Source organism: Lagopus muta, chromosome 14 (assembly GCF_023343835.1).
Source record: "Lagopus muta isolate bLagMut1 chromosome 14, bLagMut1 primary, whole genome shotgun sequence".
In the NCBI taxonomy this organism is placed as follows: domain Eukaryota; kingdom Metazoa; phylum Chordata; class Aves; order Galliformes; family Phasianidae; genus Lagopus; species Lagopus muta.
In genome coordinates, this window is record NC_064446.1 from 8,417,778 (window position 1) to 8,425,134 (window position 7,357).

The window sequence follows — 7,357 nt, forward strand, 5'->3', positions numbered from 1 at the left end:
GCACAGGACACGACGTTGTGCCTCAGGTCCAGGTCAGTGCAGAAGCACCCATAAGGTTGGGACCAGACACTGTGCAATGTGCTGCAATGGAGCAGGGTCTGGGTTTCCCAGAGTTTTCCTCATGACAGAATGCTTCCTTTATGCACTTTGTTGCCTCTGTGACTGAGAAGGGTGAATAAAACAACTCAGTATTACTTAGAAAAATAACATTGTCTGCAAGGTATTTGGTGAAGAAGGACAAAGGTGCTGCAAGTGTGTGAGGAATGTGCACACAGAGCTGGCTCCAGCCTCGAAGGAAGCTGCAGCTGTGTTAGCCAGAGAGACCGAGGTTCTCCAAAAGCAAGCTGTGGAGCTGACAGAAGATAACTATTCACCTGAGGCTTAAGGCACCCTTTGCTTTCCATTGTTTTCTCTATAACTGTAGCCAACACACTGCCCCCACACCTTGCTACAGGATGCAGAGTAAGATGAACTGGTCATCCTAACTATAGTGGAAATGCTAAGTAATGACCTGAAGCAATGATGGAGCACCTGGAGGGAGGGCAGGGCCTACCCAAGGGAGCTCAGGTGCATGCAATGCAGCTGAGTGACTGGAAGGATCTTGGCTCCATCCCTTCCCAGACCCCATTTAAGGGTTGGCAGTAGAGGTGAGGGTATCTGACTGGACATCCCTGTCTACCTGTGACCTCCTGAAGGTAAGCAGTTTTTATTATTATTATTTCTGTACTCACACCTGTTGCATTTAGGTAAACCTGCAACTCTGCTGTTATTGCTGCGCTTTCCATCTGTTACACCGACTGTAGCCATGGCATAATTATCCCATGGAGGCAGTCCCATTGCTCAACTCTAGTGATTAGGACCCTTTTCTGGCTGGTAATGTACCAGTTTAGGAAAGACACTATGCAGTGCTTTGCCTCAATTTCCTCATTTGAAAGATGGGAGGAAAAGCAGCTTGTCTATGTAGATGGGGAAGGATCATTACTGTGTGTCCTGTGCATAAAGAAGAGAGCCATAAAACAATCAGGAACTATGATTGACGTTATCTTGGTTTTGATACACAACCGGTCAAAGCTTTTCCCTTCCTAGCACCTGCAGCAGATCTGCACTCCTTTGAGCTCAGTCTTAGTGCCACCCACATCTGAGCCTCACTGGAGCTGGCAAGAACCCTGAATAGAGCAGCCCCTCAAGCCGCTCTGGGAGGTGAGATCTCTTCCAGTGCCCATCTCATCCACAGCTCTGTGAGCCATTCCAGCACAGCAAGGAGCTGCCACCACATAACCTTGCCTGGGACTGAGGCCATCAACCCGCTGCATGCTCCAACAATCCAGACATCCACTGAGCTTCCTGCTGCCAGCCTTGGTAATGGTTACGATGTTTTTGTCACTTTCCTCTGTTGGTGCATTCCCAGGCTCAGCCTGGTTTGGGAGAGGCAGTTCTACAAGTAAACCCACAACAATGGGCAGAGTCTTAGCAGACACCTTGACTTCTCTGTTGCCCACATTTTGATTCGCATCCAAGCTGGCAGCTCTCTGCCCTCACAGCCACCTGCAGGAGCTCCTCTCCTCCGTAGTGCTGTGCCAGCAAAGCAGCTCAAGAGCATTAACACCCAAGGCAGCAGTTATCCAAAGAAATGTTCTCCCTTTCTTTTCTTTTTCTCTCACTTCTGTTCTCTTCTTTCCCTTCTCTGCTTTTTTCCTCACTGTGCATGCTGAAAAAAGCAATAAATCTGAGCAGCAGTCCCCAAAGGTTGCTGTAACTCTGCATGCCCTTCCTATTGAAGTTAGGCACTGTGTGCACAGCTCCAGCAAGCTTGCAGCCTGCTGACCCGGCCACTAACAGCTATGGTTATGTCAGCCACAAACAATTAGAGTTTAAGAGCAGGTATGGCAGCCATACCTATAATTGCTAAGCACTGAGAAAGCTTTCTTGCTACAAAGGCGGCAGGAATAATCAGAGTACTTTAAGAAGCACAGGAGAGATCTGAAGACAGCTTACTGGCCTCTGGTTTCCTTTCTATTCAGGGTTATAGCCTCACTTACAACAATAGAGAAGTCACATCAGGAACTCAGCTTTCTTGGGAGAAAATAAGGTTCTAGGCATTTTCTGAGCTTGAAAATTCAAAACAAGTAAATGCTAAAGATCAGGCATGAAGAGATGCTCTGAGGGCTCTGAAGAATCCTTTCTCACAAGAAGTAAGGCATAGGGCCAATGATATGGGAAAGCAGTCCCAGAGATGTGCTACTCTACCCAATCTCACACTGTGTCTGAGGGCGACTGCATCCTCATGTCAGCTTTTATTTCACCATGTCTCTCTGTTTCCTTCTCCACAGCTGCCTGTCTCAGCTTCCTTTCCCCATCCCTGCTCGCTCAGCCGAGGTGCAGCAGGCAAAGGAGCGTGCAGAGCACACCTCACAGCAGGGTTTGGGTGGTGTTTGGTGGTGGGGTTCGAGACGTAACATGGCAGCAGAGAATGAACATCAGCAGAGGACATCACCACAGACCATTCTTGATGAAGAAAGTCAAAATAACATTATCTACTTTTTGAGCTCTGAGAACCCAGACATTAACCATGCTTCCTTCCTGTAGGTGCTGTATTTTAGCCCCAACACTGTGAACTCAGAGAACAAAACCTCAGGGTCAGACACAGTAGAGCTTTACAGAGCTGCTGCCACAGTCTTGCTGATGCTGAAGGGCAGTTATTGTCCAAACTTCACACTTCTAACCCAGCAGCTGGAGAATTGAATGTTAGTTTTCTCACTATGATTTGTCTTCCATGTCCTCTAAATAGACAGAGTCTCTCTGAACCCCAAGTATGGGGACACAAGAAGCAGACTGGCTGCTAACTGAGTGGAAGCTGCTTGTGGGAACGCAGTGCTATGGCATCTCTGATTTGGGCCATGCAAGCCCACTTAAGCTGTGATCTGTGACAATCCCAGCCACTGAATTTTGCCACTGTAGGAATGGGAAGGAGCTGAGGAGCAAATGGTGACTTCAGTGGACATCTGGATTTTTGCAAAGCATCTCAGTGCATCTCTCTCTGCTGTGTCAGAAGTCTGGCGCTTAAACTGCTCTTATCTTGATTTTCGATAGTCCAGGTGCTTCCTTGTATTCATGTGACAGAGCATGAAAACTGCAGAGCACCGTTTTTCATCCCACCACAGCTGCTGACAGCTCGGCTGACTCCTGCTTTGAGCTGGAACTGTCATGTTTGGCCCAAAGCAATACAGTGCTGCCACTCACAGCTCAGTTGTCAGCACCGTGCTGCCTCCTGCTCTGCACATTAATTCCTGCTTAATCCTTGTGGCACTTGTTTGTTTCCCTCTATTCTTTGCCTATGAATGCATTTGCTGGTGTGGTAAGGTCAGCGTGCAGATGTCACACAGTGCCCTGTCCCAGCAAGGAGAAGGGACAGTGCCCTGTGGTCTGCCCCAGCCTTCCTGTTCCAGTCTGTTTTTACAGTCATATCCCACTTGGGGAACAGCTGATCTGATTGTGTCCAGGTTGTTCTTCTATCTTAGGCTTCTGTCAAGCAAAGGAGCAAAAGGTTTGGGCTGAAAAAGCTATTTGCAGCATAGGAAGTTCCGCACAAATGTGCACAAGAACTTCTTTACAGTGAGGTAACGGAGCACTGGAACAGGCTGCCCAGGGAGGTGGTGGAGTCTCCTTCTCTGGAGATGTTCAAGACCTGCCTGGATGCCGACCTGTGCGACCTGCTGTAGGAAACCTGCTTTGGCAGGGGGGTTGGACTCAATGATCTCTGGAGGTCCCTTCCAACCCCTACAGTTCTGTGATTCTGTGATACTGCTTAGCTGTGCTTCTGGGACAGCTTCTTGGAGCTGCCAAACCATCAAATGGAGGCTCTCATATAGCCCATCTTAGGTATTCTCATTGAGAAGCTCCAGGTTTGAGCTCTCAGGGTGATGCATTCAACTGATTTGTGCTTCTTCTTCAGCAAATCCATGCTTGTTTCACTCCCTCCTTCTTTTCAAGCTTTTAATCACAGCGTTTTAGGAAAAATTCCTTGTGAATACATACAACCACTTTAGCTCTTATTCTCAGCTGGCATTAATTCTAAAAATAATGGAGGAACTTTGTCTGTTAATTAAAGCTAATGACTTTATAGAATTGCAGATGTGTTAAACTTGGAAAGATTTGCATTGGAGACCAATAGGAACAGACAATTTGCAAGTCTGAATAATGAAGGAAATTGCATTGAAATGGATATACTCAGCTAGCTGGAAGCCTCTCCAGCTACTGGAAGTTGCAAAGAGAATTAGTTGTGGCCATTGGTTCTTATAGTTTGTGTTTACCCCATGTTTCAGAGGTGTGTCTGGGAACATTGCCCTTATATCTTGCAAAATGGGGAAGGGGCATTTTCCCCTTCAAGGTAAAATCAGATGCAAGCCATTGCAATGATTACCACTTGTATTCTTCTGAACTGCTTCCAGATTAAGCCTACTCATTTTTGCAGACATAAGAAGTCCAGCTGGATGGTTTGTGCTCATCACTCCTCTACCAGCAATAAGAGCTCTGCTGCCTTTAATGTCACACCCAGCTGCAGAGAACTACATTGAAATTGTTGGCTCTCTAGAGAGTAGTTGGGAATGACAGCACTTATTCTCCCTGGGACTCTGGTGATGGAGTGGGATCCCAGTGCCCAGAACGTGTTCAGGGAGCTGCACCCAATCCCTGAACTACCTGCAAGACCCTTTGCAGATGGGTGACACACAGCAACCAGAGCAGCAGCCAGCCATTCTGGTGTGAAAGGCAGTGGGTTCATCATTGCTGGGGATTTGGAGGGATGCAGAGCTGTACCAGACAGAGCTCTCATTATTGGTGGGGTGCTGTGGTATTCAAGGACAACCCCACGTCCAAGGAGAACCAAGGAACCCACCACTGACTCCTGAGTCTCTTTCCTGCTTCATCTGCTAATGGGAGAGAATGGGGTGACACAGCTGCTGCAATTGGAGACCATTTCCAAGGGACAATTCAAGACTGTCTTGAGCAGAGTGAGGAGAAAACAAACACAGCAGTCTCTGACAGCATGAAAGCATTGCGAAATGTCAACTATCTGCTCACTACAGCTGCTGTGGGTGGCCTCCAGCAAACCGCAGCAGCAGAAAAAATAATGGCAGCAATACAGAGAGTAAAAAGCTCCTGCAAAGGGGAAGAAACCTTTATCAATATACACAGATTTCCCTGCGAGCTTTCCAGTTTACATAAGCTAAGGAATGAAGGTTAGCTTGCATCTACTTTACTGAGATGCATCCCAAATCTATTCTGCAGGCTGCGCTCTCCCAGATGTTTCCGGTAGCTGGATGGTGGTTGGTCTGCTGCCTGCCTTTGCCAGCTGTGCAGCCTGCTCCTGCACTGCCAAATGTTTTGCCTGCAGACCGTATTTCCTCGTCTGGAGTTGGGTTTTCTTAATTACCCGCCTGTGTTCCTGCCTTACAGAAATTATTTGTTCCTGCCAGGCACTAAATCCAATGGTTGTGGGAGGTGTTTATGTGGGAATAAAAATGGCAGGCTGACAAATCCCTAGTGGCAAAGTTTTCTCTGGTGGACTTTTCACACTGAAACAGAGGAAGATGAAGAGGGCTGGGATGAGAGCCAGCCATCCAGCTGCTGTTCTGAAAATTAGCTGTGCTTCTCTTTTCTGAGTAGCGGTTGTTAAGTTTGAATTTAGCACGGTGTCAAGTGTGGGTTTCATGATCTCAGCTTGTGCTCACCCTGAGCTGTTCTGGGGGGAGCTTGGCAGCACTCAGAAGAGACACAGGCACCACTGCTTCAGCTTTACCTATTCTGGAGCAAAGCTGTGCAAGCAGTTTAAATGCAGAGAATATTTCTAAGAAAACCGTGGGGTTTTCTTCCTTAGGGAGGTTGTAGATTTAAATTTATTTAATGAAAGCTGTGCTTCCTTAAACCCAGGTGCCTTTCTGCATAAAAATCAGATGACCGAAGTGTGGGTTCTAGACCAAATTCCTGATGGCAGCCAAAGACGATATGCATGTTCATGGGGAGGCACAGAAGTGAGAACTGTGTTTGCTGAAACAACTAGGGAGGAAGGATGCCATGGTGTCCATTAAGAATTCAGCAGCTGAACTTCTGCATGGGTCTCAGAGCCATCTGGGGCTTTCACTCACTGACTTGTCTTCTTTCGCTTCTCCAAACTCACTGTAGCTCCTGATTTTTTGACACCGTGTGCAGTTTCTCTTCCAGTTTATTGCCCTGGGTGACACCAGTTGCTATTTTGTCACTCTCTCCTTGCCATCACGCTGTCTTATTAAGAGAGAAGCGTTTGCATGAATTAGTCAGAGAAGCATCCGCAGTCAAACTAACACAAGAGGTGGTAAATATTGACTCTTGTTGCTGTTAACTTGCCATGCCTCCAGCTGCATGGGAAAGGAGTGATAGCTGCATTGCTGAAGCTGATGACAGCTTGACTGACCTGGAGCTCAGGTTTATCTACTGGGGGACACACAGTAGTCACAGCTCCTGGGTTCTGCCTCCAGCTGGGCAGCATTCTCCCTCAGTGCTGCCCCAAGCACACAGCCAGGTGTCCTAAACTGTGGGCCCAGGGCTGGGCAGCAGCTGCTGGATGCTCGCGAGGAGCTGGCTGGCACCACAGCTTGGCTCTGCTCCTTATTTCCAGCTTGCTACTTCAATTAGAAGTAGCTAAATATACACAAGTGCTTTCCCAATATTATTTTCCATCTATGCAAGAGAAGAGGGATGCTATGCAGGCATGGAGGAGAGGTGTATATCTTGTCCTCTATTTGGGAGTGAGGGGAGGAAGGTCTGGATGAAATGAATTTGCTTCCAGATATAGCTCCTATACTACAAGGACTTCAGAAAGCTCTTTGAGGATCAGTCAACCTTTTTCTGCATGGTCTAAAGGGAAGTGATACAAACAAATAGAGATCCCAGCATAGTACGGCCTAGAAGCCCATTTCTCTGTCCTTGCTGCTTCACAATACGCAGCCAAACTCACTTTAATAATGCTCCTAAGAAGGCCAGAGTTGTCTCCTAGAAAGCAGAGAAGTTGTCTGGGTGACTGCTGCATATCAAGATGTCTGGGAGAGCTACCCAGAGGCACCCCCAGCTCCCATCATCTTTCTTGGTGTCAGCAGGTGTGGCATCCACTGCAAGGATGAGAAGTATATTTCACCTATCCCAAACTACGTGTTCCTTATTTGCAGGTGGAAGAAGCATCTTATCTTTACCTTTGTACAAGCAAAAGCTTGTCCTGAAAACTGACCTGTAGCATCCTTCCAGGACTTGCTGCAGGTCATCCACACCAGCTTTGCATCAGCCCTGCTGTGAAAGCTATGTTCTCCCCTTACAATCTCAGGACAAA

General features: G+C 47.4%; 1 long non-coding RNA gene across 1 annotated transcript; it reads left to right on the forward strand.

The window, feature by feature from the left end:
• Positions 1–657: 657 nt before the first annotated feature.
• LOC125700476 (uncharacterized) lies at positions 658–6,180 on the forward strand. Its single transcript, XR_007379942.1, has 3 exons — positions 658–695; positions 1,087–1,359; positions 4,472–6,180. It is a non-coding gene; the product is annotated as an uncharacterized LOC125700476 (long non-coding RNA).
• The last annotated feature ends 1,177 nt before the right edge of the window (positions 6,181–7,357 follow it).